A 14,723-nucleotide genomic window follows, 5' to 3' on the forward strand; every position below is an offset into this window, starting at 1 on the left:
AATGAGACTTTGTGTCTCTTGATGTTTTCACATGACATCTTTATTAACACTCAAAGCATCCATCCTTACACCTCTGTCATATTTCTGTTGTCTCGCTCTCATTGTGAGGCTTTAATGCAAAACATTTGCGGCGTCTTCCGAATCGTGCCATCTGCGGCCATGTTGCTAAGTAGCTTGCCGACGAAGCTGCGTGTCAGCTTGTCTGCATTAGCAACCAAGACCAACGAATATCTATCTCACGCTGATCTTCAAGTTTTATTGTTTCACTCAAGAACGCCGTTTATCCCGCTGTTCAGATAAGGTACAAAGAGCATCAGCGGCCATTGCCGTTTGACCCGCGGCGGCCCTGGCTGGGAGACGGAGCTGATTGTGGGAGCTCAACAGGTGCGAAGCTGAATCGCAGAGCCAGGGAAGATACATAAATTACCACAGCGGCTCAATCACACCCTTCTGTGGCTCTGTTAATCTGCCAAAGGCTTTGAAGGCTGAAACAAGAGTTATGAACAGCACAGCCTGTGAAGACAGAGGGGGGAAAAACATGCATACACTACTAAGTGCTGCATACAACACAACACACACATAAAAACATAATCTGAAACCCTTTTGGATTTTACGATAAAAAGAAAACAAAAATATAATAAAAATCCATGGTTTACAACAAGACACACAACTTTGATGGTATCACTAAGTACTCAACCATGGGAAAGCTATTCAAATGACAGAATGAGAGAAAGATGGATAGATAGGTAGGTACAACAATGATCAAATAGATACAGTGAAAATACAGAAAATGAACAATAGATACAGTGGCATCCAAACGTTTGGACACGCCCTTGGAAATTATATTTTTGTGATGACTCTGCATTGCTAAAGAATTAGTTCATTTCAGAATTAAAATTTCCTGATAATTTACTCACCCCCATGTCATCCAAGACGTTTATATCTTTCTGTCTTTAGTTGAAAAGAAAAGAAGGTTTTTGAGGAAAACATTTCAGGATTTTTCTCCATATAGTGGACTTCAACGGCTACCAATAGGCTGAAGGTCCGAATTGCAGTTTAAATGCAGCTTCAAAGGGCTCTACGCAATCCCAGCCAAGGAATAAGGGTCTTATCTAGCGAAACGATTGGTTATTTTTATAAAAAAAATTAAATAAAAATGATATAATTTTTAACCACAATTCCTCGTCTTGCACTAGCTCTGCGACGCACCACGCATTATGTAATCACGTTGGAAAGGTCACGCGTGAGTTACTTTAATGCATTTAGGCCAATAAGAAATTATGATTTTCTTCAAAACTTCATTTGGAAAACCGTGGGTTTTTCCAATTTGGAGAGTACTGTAGATTTATAGAATGAATGAAAGAACATAAGACAGTATATATAAACAGAACAATAGAACAGATGGAAAAAATAGAACTATAGAATAAATTATAAATATTGACAGACAGAATTATAGAACAAACAACAGATAAAATTCTATGATAGAAAAATAAAACTAACAATTAATAGAACATTGAATGAACGACAGAAAAAAATCAAATGGAGCAAACAAACAATAGCAAATAATAGAACAAATGATAAACAGAAGTACGGAAGAGGATTAGGGCCAAGCAATAATAAAAAAATAAAACCTCGAGATTAAAGTTGTTAAATTTCGGAAAAAAAAAACTTGTTAAATTTCGAGAAAAAAGTCGAAATAAAATGTTGAGAATAAACTCATTAAATTACGAGAAAAAACTCATTAAATTCAAGAAAAAAGTCGAGATAAAATGTTGAGAATAAAGTCATTAATTACGAGAAAAAAGTCATTGAATTATGAGAACAAATTCGTTAAATTATGAGAAAAATGTTAAATTTTGAGAAAAAAGTCGAGATAAAATGTTGAGAATAAACTCATTAAATTATGAGAATAAAGTCATTAAATTACGAGAAAAAAGTCGTTAAATTACGAGAACAAATTCGTTAAATTATGAGAAAAATGTCATTAAATTTCGAGAAAAAAGTGGAGATAAAATGTTGAGAATAAACTCATTAAATTATGTGAATAAAGTCATTAAATTACGAGAAAAAACTCGTTAAATTCAAGAAAAAAGTCGAGATAAAATGTTGAGAATAAACTCGTTAAATTACGAGAAAAAACTTGTTAAATTCAAGAAAAAAGTCGAAATAAAATGTTGAGAATAAACTCATTAAATTACAAGAAAAAACTTGTTAAATTTCGAGAAAAAAGTCGAGATAAAATGTTGAGAATAAAGTCATTAATTACGAGAAAAAAGCACTTACTTTTATATTTAGAGCAACATAAGTTCAAAATATGGTAGATATCACATCCTGAAATTAGATTGAAGTTTTAATCTGTTAAAACTAATAATACATTATTTTATTTCTTTGGGAATTTTATCCAGGACTCAAGAGCTGAGTTTATATATATATTATATATATATATATATATATATATATATATATATATATATATATAAAATGTAAAGCTGATATCTACGGAAGAGGATTAGGGCCAAGCAATAATAAAAAAAATAAAACCATCTCGAGATTAAAGTTGTTAAATTTTGAGAATAAACTCGTTAAATTTCGAGAAAAAAAACTTGTTAAATTACGAGAACAAATTCGTTAAATTATGAGAAAAATGTCGTTAAATTTTGAGAAAAAAGTCGAGATAAAATGTTATCGTAATTTAATGACTTTATTCTCAACATTTTATCTCGACTTTTTTCTCGAAATTTAACGAGTTTATCGTAATTTAACGAGTTTATTCTCAACATTTTATCTCGACTTTTTTCTTGAAATTTAACAAGTTTTTTCTCGAAATTTAACAACTTTATACTCGAGATGGTTTTATTTTTTGTATTATTGCTTGGCCCTAATCCTCTTCTGTACATGTACAACACAAAACGATACTTTACAATAAATGACAGAGAAAAAAAAAAAAAATGATTGAACCAATGAAAGCTATTAAATAAACTATAGAATGAACAATCGCTCTACAAAACAAGACAGAACGATAGACAAAAAAAACAACAACCAAATGATAGTTTGATAGTTTAACAGAATAACAGAAAAAATGACAGAACAAATGATAATTAGAAAGAATGAAGGAAAGAACAAGTTAAAGAAAACAAACAATATCCTACAGATGAATTGCTTGTTGTATTTTTCATTTGTAAGTCAGTTTGGATAGAGGCATCTGCTAAATGATTAAATGGAAAGTAGAGTATATATTACATATTAGACAGAACAATAGGTAGAACTGCAAAGAGAATGATACAGATCTCAGAGAAAGACAGGAAGCTCTGAGATCTAAGGCAAAGGAGCCAGTGACAGTGCAGGATAAATCATTTCACTCATAGAGCAGCTTCAGGAACGAGGGCAGGTCACTGGAAGAAGCTCCCACTGCTGAGCGGGTCCAAACCAGAACAAAGAGACTAGTGTGAACACAGAGTCAGTGGACTGAAGTTATTCTAACCTAATATCCTGCCTGTGTTATTATTTCAGAATGTTAGTGCTAAGGGTTGATGCTAAAGACCCGTTTCTATGTGACACATTTCCAAATAAAGCAGCATTTTCAGAGAGAAACACTGTAAAGCAGGATTCGATTGGATCATAAATCTTAAACTATGTTATTCATAATTTAAAGTCATTTCAGTGGTGGAGAAAATCATTACATTTTGATTCAAAAAAATTACAGAATCCTTTTTGTTCTTTAGATTCACCGGCATTGATTAATAATGTATTATGAGACCATGAATACAGCATCGATTTTGATTTCATGTTCTCTTTACCATGTTTTCACTTTTTGTTTATTATTGCTAGCTTATTTTTACATAAATTAACCGAAAATTAACTGCTCAATTGCAGCACATATGATAAATATAACTTTTTTTTTCAATACATTAGTTTACATAAATCAAAAATAACAATGGTTAAACCATTTAGCTGTATTCATTCCAGCTAAATGGTTAAAATGGCTTTTCTTTTTCGAATGCGCTCAAGTCCAAATGCTCCTTCTCGCGTCTGTTCTTTCTTTTTCCCTTTTCCCCTTCATTTACAAAGACCATCTGACTGTTTTTCTTCATCTTCATTCCTTTATTCTCTCTCTCATTCTCTTTTGGAGAGCAGGACAAGAGGAAATTGGTGTAATGAATTTAGGGTGCCTGTGTTCGGCGAGCTGCGGTCCCTCTGGCACGGTTCGGTCATTTATCTTCCGCACTCTGTCAGAGGGAAATACAGCACAATGGGTGAAGGGGGAGTGCAAATTGACTACCAATTACGCGCCTGTGAATAAGGAGAGATTAGAGGAGGGAACGCAATATGGTTCACTGCTAGCGTTTATTTTAACCCTGCGAGCAGCGGACCGCCAAGGCCTGGAAAGAGGAGGAGGAGGGGTTAGAGGGAAAGAGAAAAAAGAGAGTGATGGTCAACCAAGGGTGAAATCTGTAAAAGATTCCTTGTGTTTGCAGGGATGAGAGCTTTTTTTCTCCCCTCTTTCCTTTCTGATCACCGTACAGAATGGATAGAGTTAAGTCCGTCTGCCTTTTATGTATTCTATGGATGCAAGTGTGAATGCACTTAAAACAACTTCCAATCTTTTTTTTCTGTATTCTTGGATTTTAAGAAAGCTTTTGAAACTGTAAATCACATTTTGCTCTCTAGGTTATCAATTTTTAATTTTTCAAATGAGGCCATTATGTGGTTTAAATCTTATTTAGAAAATAGAAAACAACGTGTAAGGGTTATAAATGCAACATCAGAACATAATATTGGAGTTCCACAAGGATCTATCTTAGGTCCATTGTTGTTTAGTATGTAAATGATTTACCAAATGTCTGTTTTCCAGATGTTATTTGTCAAATGATGATATTTCCTGTATTTACACACAAAAAGTCAACAACAGGGAGCACAGAAATGAACTGATACCATGAATCAGGTTTCACAATCGCTCATCAAATCATGTTTACATCTTAATGTCAAGAATACTGTTTGATGTGAAAGCAGTTGTGAAAGTATTCGTCCAGGGACAGAAACTTGAAGTAGTACATGAATTTAAATATCTAGGAATAATAATGGATTCTCAGCTCTCTTTTTTAAAAAAAAACATATGAAGAGAGTGGGAAACACAGTGAACTTTACTTATTTTAGATTTATTAGAAATAGACTAAAGAAGCAGCAGTTTTATTTATGAACTCAATGATTATTCCACATATTACGTACTGTAAGACTACCTGGACACAAACATTTAAGTCTTTTCTTAAACCGGTTGAAATCATATATAAACAAACTCTCTAGGTTCTTTCATCATTGTAGTATTTTAACTAAGTTTTCCATTTTAAGCTGGGAACATTTGATTCAATTAGCTGACTTACTAGTGTTGGCTAAATCAAGTTACGTACTATTGTTATGTATTATTAATGTGCATTGCCCCTGATTAAATAAATGAAAAAAATCTTCAAACCAATGGCTGTTTCAAAATCTGTTCAGTGTCTGTCTTTTTAAAGATCTAAAATGTATTCATTTGGTCACTGCAGAAGTCTTTTGAAACCCAATAATGTTTAGCATTTTGTCTAACAACAAAATCTTACTATAATAACTATTGAAAATAAATGAATATTTTCAGTCACAACTTAATTTAAATGTTTTTTATATATAAATTGTAAACAAAAAGTAAAATTGGTAGTTCAAAAATGCTGTATACCACATGATAACAAAACTGTATTATAATCTGAATAATTTTAGTCTAACAATATGACATTTTGTTGTTGTTGTTTTGGTGCTGCTCGTATTCTGTAATTTTCAGAATCGGTTCTGTGGTGATAAAATGTGAACATGCAAACATGCCGACTGGTGTTTGAGGCCCCGGATCAGCCTCTCGGCCTAATCAGATTTGACTCCTCGATAATAAGAACTTCAACATGAGCCTGGAGCACCATCACTAATGCCAGGCCAAATGTTTGCAGCTAAAGTAACACATTTCACGTGTGTTTGTTGTTAGACAGGGTCGGAGGAGCATTCTGTGGATTTTTTTGGGGTGGGAAAATGGAGGAGGGAGCACGGGCTGGAATGAATGCAGACGTGGAGTGTGTTGAACGCCTGAGAGGAAGAAGAATGTGAGTAAAATAACTTACACTGATTGACAATAGAGAACGTGAGGGAAAGTGAAAAAGAGAGACAGAATGCTGAATTTTATCTCCTAAAGGTCTGATGACTTTTAAAATGACAAAATAATATGTTTGCAAACTGGAGATACCTGTGCAACAAAAACAGAATGTTAAATTAAAAAAAAAAAAAAAAAAGTAAGATCAGATTTTAGCTAGTTCTGTGCAAGCAAAACGCTATTTTTGAGCAACTTTGACACTATCATGCTATTAGAGCATGTCTTGTTTTCTGTCAGATACGTGAGAATCAACACACTGTTTTACAATGTAAAGGCGGCTATAAATGGTTAAACAGATGCAAGAAAGAAAAGTCATTTCAGCAAGACCAATCAGAATTCAGTATGCAAACATAACAATGACATCATTTCTGTTGGTTACATTTATAGAATGTTCTCCATTTAAAGTCAAAATGGAATATATTTAAACATTAATCTTAAAATTATTTAGAAATATATGTTTGCAAAAACTAAACAGAGCTCATCTAAATGCAGGAATGATTTACATAAGCTGAATTAAATTTGCTTCACATATCTTTAGTAAAGTAAAAGCTAGACAAATTCAACAGCTGCCAACATGGACATGCTGTCTCTCATCAAAAAAAAAAACAACAACAAAACAAAACAAAACAAAACACAAAAACAGGCTACAATATTGTAGAAGTACAATTACATTAAATACAGGTTCACTCACAAAGTTGTTAACATTAATATTCTATTGCATATTGTTGGGTCTAAAAAATGCTGGGTTAAAAACAACCCAAGTTGGGCTGAAAATGGACAAACCCAGCGATTGGGTTGTTTTAACCCAGCAGTTGAGTTAAATGTTTGCCCAATGTGTTGAGCAGTTTTATTTAACCCAACTATTGTTTAAAAATGACTGTATGGCTTGCTTAAAATGAACCCAAAATAGGTTGGAAATTAAACATCAGACATAATTACTAGAGGCAACAATAATAAAGAAAAGGTGAACATTTATTAATAAGCATTTTAATAAATGTTTATTGTTTAATTATTATTCATTAAACATGCTAATAAATGTTAATTTATTAAACAAATGAATAAATGTTCATCTCCAACATATTTTGGGTTAATTTTAAGCAAGAAATAAAGTAATTTTTTAACAATATTTGAGTTAAATAAAACTACCCAGCAGGTTAGGCAAACATTTAAGCCAACCGCTGGGTTAAAATTTTCAACCCAAGTTGAGTTGTTTTTAACCCAGAATTTTTTAGAGTGCAGTTTATAGTAATATTAATAAATGTACATTGTCATTTACATTTACATACATTTTTTTAAACTAATGTAGAAAAAGACTATTTTTTTTACTATTTTACTGTAAAAAAAAATAAAATACTACTATGTTGGATTACCCCTTGGTGTCTATTGTAAAACCACAGAAAACAAACACTATGTATGTCCTCTTTGAAAATAAAAACTGCTTCAGACACAGTAGTTTAAGGGTTACGATCACAAAGCATATATTCTCAATACGATTTCATGCATCTCAGACTAGAAATACAGAGAAGCTGCAATGCCCTTATGCATTAGCAAACACATCAAACCTGACGCTGCTATTTCATCTCTACCCTGCAGGTTCACAGCAGTTTATTCCATCTCTCTGGTTTTCCGTTTCTCTCTCTACTGAATTCTCAGGCATATCTCTCATGCACCAGATAGATAGATGTTTGGACTGCACTGTCCTTCAGTACCTGTGGTCAATTCCTGTTGCATGAGCTGCACGCTGGAAACGGATGTGGGCGAAACCACACTGCCACCTACAGACCTACAGAAAAACATCCCCACAACACTCTCAGTGATTGTGTGCCTAAACTATGCCCGCAAGTCTGAAATGAAATTGAAGTTCAGATGAAATATTTGCAACTTAGTAAACTTACAATCTTCGTTATAATTTAATGCCATACTAAGAAGAAGGGGCAAATGCGGCTCTGGGCTTTTCATACGGTAGGCTGTATGTTCAAACGAGATTTCTGGCCTCACGTTTACACAGGCGAGTTTTGACAGCTCTGACAACAATGTTTAGGCAGCTCAAAAGACTTCCTGACGAGAGTTTATCCGGTGCAACAGCTGACACGTGCTATGTAAGGTCTAACTCTTGTTTTCTTTAACATTACCAGCTAAGTGCTTACAATAACTTTCTTTAACCCCTCACATGCTCTCTCCCTCCCTCTCTCTCTCTCTCTCTCTCCTCAGCCTGCTTGCAGCTCTACAAATATCTTATGGTCTTCCCTGAGCACAGGGACATCAATCTCTTCCTAATTCCATCAAGTGTGAAAGGGCCCTTATGCGAGTGCATCGGGGACACGCCAGCTCTTTTGTAGCTCGTTGTGGGGAGTGGGGAGATGGGCTGCACCCTCACAATGCCCCTGCCCCAGACCCACCGTGCTCCTGACAGCAGAGCAGATGGCGTCGGCACTAACCCAACAAAAGAGATCTAATTAGAGGAACAATGGAGGCGAGCCGCACGGGAGGACGGAACAGCGGATCAAGGCTTTCTGGCTTTGACGGAAGGAAGGAGCGATGGATAGGTGGGGAGAAAAAGAGAAAGGCGAGCAGTCGGCCTGCCTTTCTGTCTCTCTCCTGCCCCCCTGGCACTAATATAAGGGACTATGACTTTATTACCCCTCATTAACACAAATTAGGGCACTCAAAGCCCCCTGAATGAAGGCGACAAACTGAATTAAGTATGTGAAAACAAACCCACCCCACCTCGCGCCAGGCTGTGACCATATTGCGTTTACATTCATGGGGGTCCCTCTACAAAAGCACGGCTGCTCTTATGGGATTCCTCTGTGGAAAGGGAGAATTCCAGGAGAAAAAGGTTTTATTGGGTCAAGTACTGATGTTGGGCTTCAGAATTATCATTTTGCATTATTCTTTTTGCATATCATTTTGCAGAATTATCATTTTATATTACTATATATATATATATATATATATATATATATATATATATATATATATAGTATACAATAAATAAACTAAATATAAATTAAATTTACAGCACACTGATGAATGAAGAATAAATAATATTTTTTTTTCCAAGAGCAACTGAAAGCATCCACAAGATCCCTGAAATATCCAATATTTTGCCATTTCTCCAATTCTGGTAACACTTTACAATAAGATCTCATTTGTTAACAGTAGATGATGTATTATTAACATGAATTAACAATGAGATATACATTTGTTACTATATCTATTAATCTTTGTTAATGTTAGTTAATACAAATACAATTGGTCATTGTTTGTTCATGTTAGCTCAAAAAGCATTAACTAATGTTAACAAATACAACTTTTGATTTTAATAATGTAGTGATAAATGTTGAAATTAACATGAACTAAGATTAATAAATGCTGTAGAAGTATTGCTCATTCTTAGTTCATGTTAACTAAAGTATTTAACTAATGTTTACTAATGAAACTTAATTGTAAAGTGTTACCTACACACCATTAAGATCAGGAGCCCATTTCAGTAAGGAGGTTCAACCAACTCTGAGTTAAAACTTGAACTCTGAGTTGACTTACTCTGAGATGGGAAATCATATTCATGGATGAGATTTTTAACGTTGAGATGGGTTTTTTGTTTCAGAACAGCTGAATTGAGTTAGTTCAATCAACTCTGAGTAAGTTAACTCTGAGTTAAGCGCATACACCACGACTATGAAAAGCCATGATCAGTGGAGCTCCGATATTAGAATTCACCATGGCAACAGCACCCACTAAAAAGATGTCCGCGTACTTCCGATTCAATACAAGTTTATTTCTTATCACTGTTATAATATCAGAGGTGAAAACTGGCAGAACCGTAAGTTATTGAACTAATATTCATTTTCATGGTATTCTACTAAATAAATAATAATAAAATAAATTAATTTAAGTGCATTTTTTATTTTGCAAAATTATGTTCTATTTACCATGTAAAAGTAACAGTTCTTTGCAATAAGTATAAATAGTAATTAGATGCTATTTATACTTTATATTGGCAGATACATACTATTCGCACCTCAGTACTGTTGTACATTAACAGGATGCAATAATAACAGAGTGTAAATGATTATATTTATTAAAATTATAAATACTTTTAGCATTATTAAACACTCATTAGGCATTTTACTTCCACTTTTATAACATTTTCTTCATTTTTATTAAAAACAAAAAACAAAAACCTTTCTGATGTGATATGTGATGGGAAATGGAGAAGAGCTAGCTCAGAAAAAGGTGGATTCAAACCTGGACAATCGCGTCACATGATAGTTCTCTGCATCCTCTACTCTACACCATTGAAGCCATTAATTACGTTCCTCGTTTTTAACCTTGGTTGAATGGTGGGAGGAGCTACTGTAAAATGCACTTAGTAAAAGATACTCAGAATAATCTTTTTTTTCCATTTGCATTAAGATTATTTTTGTTACCACACTGGCAGATCTTTTTACTTAAGTAAAATGCACTTAATTTAGACCAAAATATTAGGTTTCACAGTGCAGTTACTTTAAATTAAATGCAAGTGCTATCTATCAGACTGTGTCAGTGAGCAATATTTGCACCCTGGAAATGATAAAACAATAAACATATATAAAAGTGTGACGTCTCCATATGCCAAATACAATATACTGTACTTGTAATAATAATTAGACATTCAACAACAACAACATTCTCCTGAGAGTGAATAAAGAGCTAGAGATCACTGTGTCTGCAGATACACACTAAACATATAACATTTAAAAGTAACGTTTCTATAGGCTTAATGTTTGCAAAATGATAAAATTGAACATCCCATAATGTTTTCTCTTCTCATAACCAAGAAAAAAAAAAGTTTTGAACGTTCTGAGAATCATCCAGTAGTGTGTAGGTTATATGAAAATAATTAGAAACATTTCAGTAATAAATAAGACTATACCTTTTGTTAGAGTGGTGGATGATAGTAAGTTACTCTATGAAAGTTACAGTAGATTGTTATCACAGTGTTTTCAGCGTTTGCTTGGTTAATGACGTCATCTTCGCCTCAGAATTCACGTCTTTCACTTAGTTAACCCAATTTTTACGATTCACTCGATGACTTGTGAATATAGCCTAGCCTACTCGATTTTTAGGTCTCGTCTGTAGTTAAATTAACTCAACATCACTTTTCACATTCTCAGAATAAAGCTGCATTCACGTCACCTCGTATTTACCGGAATCTTGAAATGACAACACGTGACGTTATATTCGGAGCTGGTCACGTCCTTTTGGTCCTTGGACTGGGAATTATGCGTTTCCATGGCACCACTATCAACGCCTAATAAATGAATCTACAGCGGTCAGGTGGTACAGCGGCCACGTGGTACGTGTGGAAGCTTTCAGAAAACTCCCAGCTTACAAGCTGTAATTACGAGCTCTACGAGGACGTGAACGCTTTTTACAAGCTAGAATCTCGTAACTACAGGAATTACGAGGCCGCGTAAACGCACCTTAAGCGCAGGTGTCTGACGTCAAGTTATCGCGAGAGGAACGATACGTTAATTCGGCGCTTTGATGATGCCATGGATAGCGAAACACTAGTAAAACCATCAGCATAAGAGTGCTCTTAAAATGTTTTAACTGTATATTGGGGGGTAAGTATTATTGGTACCCATGATTTTCACTTGAGTTAGACTGACCACGCCTCTAGAATGAATATAATCAGATGAGGTTGACTGTAGGTTACTTCGCTTACCTGCGTGTCTCAACAGGTGCATGACGCTGAAGACGCTGTCCGTTATGTTTTTAGTTGTAGCATTTCGATGGACTTAAGTTATCCCAAATTAATTAATGTAGGACTGTTAATCCAACGGAGAAGTGTTTCAGTCTTACTATGACCCCTCAGACCCTTTACTATGACTTGCGCAACAGCGACATCTACTGTTACTTGTGTTGCTGTACAGTTCACTATAATCCTATAAAAGACTTATTTGCAACACACCCACACACACACACACACACACACCCACACAAATAAATGAATTATAAATTTTATTGTCAGTGTAACAATTTGAGTGAAGTTTAATTGAGTTATGTTTGAACATTTTAGAATGTCTTATTTATTTGTATGAGTTATTTATGTGTAGCCTATTTGGTGCGATAATGATAGCACTAGAGCTGGCATGAAGTTTGTGTACAAAATCCGTGTTGTCTAGTATAATTTGTAAATGTTTCAAATAGCATATTGTGTTTCAGTGGACGCAAGAACGTCTGACTCTGCAAATAGTAATAATAATAATAATAATAATAATAATATGATGATGATGATGATGATGATGAATGTAATAAATTTGTTTTGCGACCTAGTGCTGAATTTCACGCAATGCCTTTTCTTTATTTTGTATTTCCCGAAATCACGAAAGTTTTTACTTCCATGTTTATATGGGATTTTAAATTACAGATTATCAGTGGTCTTCACTATATGTAGGTCTATCCCATAAATAACACTAGAGGGCAGTAGAGCTCTATCTTTAAATCCAGTGAATTCAGACGCAGTTCTCAATAAACAACAGCATTCTGGCTGCATATTTATTTTGTGATACTTTACGGTTAATAGTTTGACGTAAGGAATGTAGGATTGTAATAGACTCCTCAAGGTCATTTAAGGGTTGTCTAATTAAGCTTTCTTTGTGTATTCTCAGCTTTCTGTTGTGGTACTAGGCAGTTAATAGATTTGTGCTTTTTATTGTAATCGGCTTTGGTAAGAAAGTGTCCGCTAAGAACATTAGTGCAAATGTATTCATGCATTATTTTTATTTTTTTTTTAACCCAGACTCACAGTATAGTACCAAAGTAGAGCAATAGCCTATACAACCAATTACCATACCTTTACACATACTAGAAAAGTGTGTGTTAGTTTCACTGAAGGCACAGTAAGAGATACATTTATTATTATTATTATTTTTTTTTTTTTGTGGTAAGTATTAGTTAGTATCAGGGCCTGTGTTGTCCTCATGCAGCAAGCACAAGGTACAATTATGTGGGAAGTCTGTGTTTCCGCACTGTGAAGTGTGTGTTCGAGTCAGTTCTGTACAGTTATGCTGGATGTCTGTGTGTGGTTTGTGTGCTGTACTCTAAGAGACTTCATTTAACTTACACACAAACTCTATTTATTACTGTGTGTGTGTGTGTGTGCGTGTGTGTTCAGTGTACCTGGTGGCACCATATTGCAGGAAGCTGCTGTAATTTCCTCCATCCTGCATCTCCAACGCTCAGCGATCAACCCAGAGCCCAAACCACAACCACATGGGATCATAGCTCTCGTTCGCTCACTGGGAACATTCCAACAACCCAATGACCAAAATAAAACATAGTCTAGCAAAATAACCTCAAATTCTATTTAAAGGAATATCCTGGATTCACTACAATTTTAATAAGTACAAGTTACAAGGTTCAGTTTGATCACCACACGAAATAATTTCGCCTTGGCCCTCGTTTTCTTAAAAAAATATGGTAATAATAATGTTTTTGCTGCGGGATTCAGTTGGGGCCCAAAAGCAGAAATGTGAAGTTTTTATAAAAGCAATTACATTAATTCCATTCATCTGTAAAGTTGTAATTTTACACAGAAAAGGTTAGTAAGTGACTTTTCATTTTAACAGTTTAACATCCATTCACTTCTATTTTAAGTGCCTCATTAAGCTTAATTGAACCCAAAATGTTGCTCTAAGCAGCAGCAGCAACACAGTAAGACAGAACCAAAACACTGAGTTGAGCTCTACATTAGCACAAGTTATATGACTTGAAAGAGACACCAGACCTTAAGGCACAATATGTAAGATTTTTGGATTAAAATATCCAAAAACCACTTTAACTATATTATATATTTTGTTGGCTTGTTTACTTACATTATCCCAAATGTTTCCAAGAATGTTTACAGTGGGTATGGAAAGTATTCAGACCCCCTTAAATTTTTCATTCTTTGTTATATTGCAGCCATTTGCTAAAATAATTTAAGTTATTTTTTTTTCCCCTCATTAATGTACACACAGCACCCCATATTGACAGAAAAACACAGAATTGTTGACATTTTTGCAGATTTATTAAAAAAGAAAAACTGAAATATCACATGGTCCTAAGTATTCAGACCCTTTGCTCAGTATTTAGTAGAAGCACCCTTCTGATCGAATACAGCCATGAGTCTTTTTGGGAAAGATGCAACAAGTTTTTCACACCTGGATTTGGGGATCCTCTGCCATTCCTCCTTGCAGATCCTCTCCAGTTCTGTCAGGTTGGATGGTAAACGTTGGTGGACAGCCATTTTTAGGTCTCTCCAGAGATGCTCAATTGGGTTTAAGTCAGGGCTCTGGCTGGACCATTCAAGAACAGTCACGGAGTTGTCGTGAAGCCGCTCCTTCGTTATTTTAGCTGTGTGCTTAGGGTCATTGTCTTGTTGGAAGGTAAACCTTCGGCGCAGTCTGAGGTCCTGAGCACTCTGGAGAAGGTTTTCATCCAGGATATCCCTGTACTTGGCCGCATTCATCTTTCCCTTGATTGCAACAAGTCGTCCTGTCCCTGCAGCTGAAAAACACCCCCACAG

This window comes from Megalobrama amblycephala, linkage group LG17 (assembly GCF_018812025.1).
Source record: "Megalobrama amblycephala isolate DHTTF-2021 linkage group LG17, ASM1881202v1, whole genome shotgun sequence".
Lineage (NCBI taxonomy): Eukaryota > Metazoa > Chordata > Actinopteri > Cypriniformes > Xenocyprididae > Megalobrama > Megalobrama amblycephala.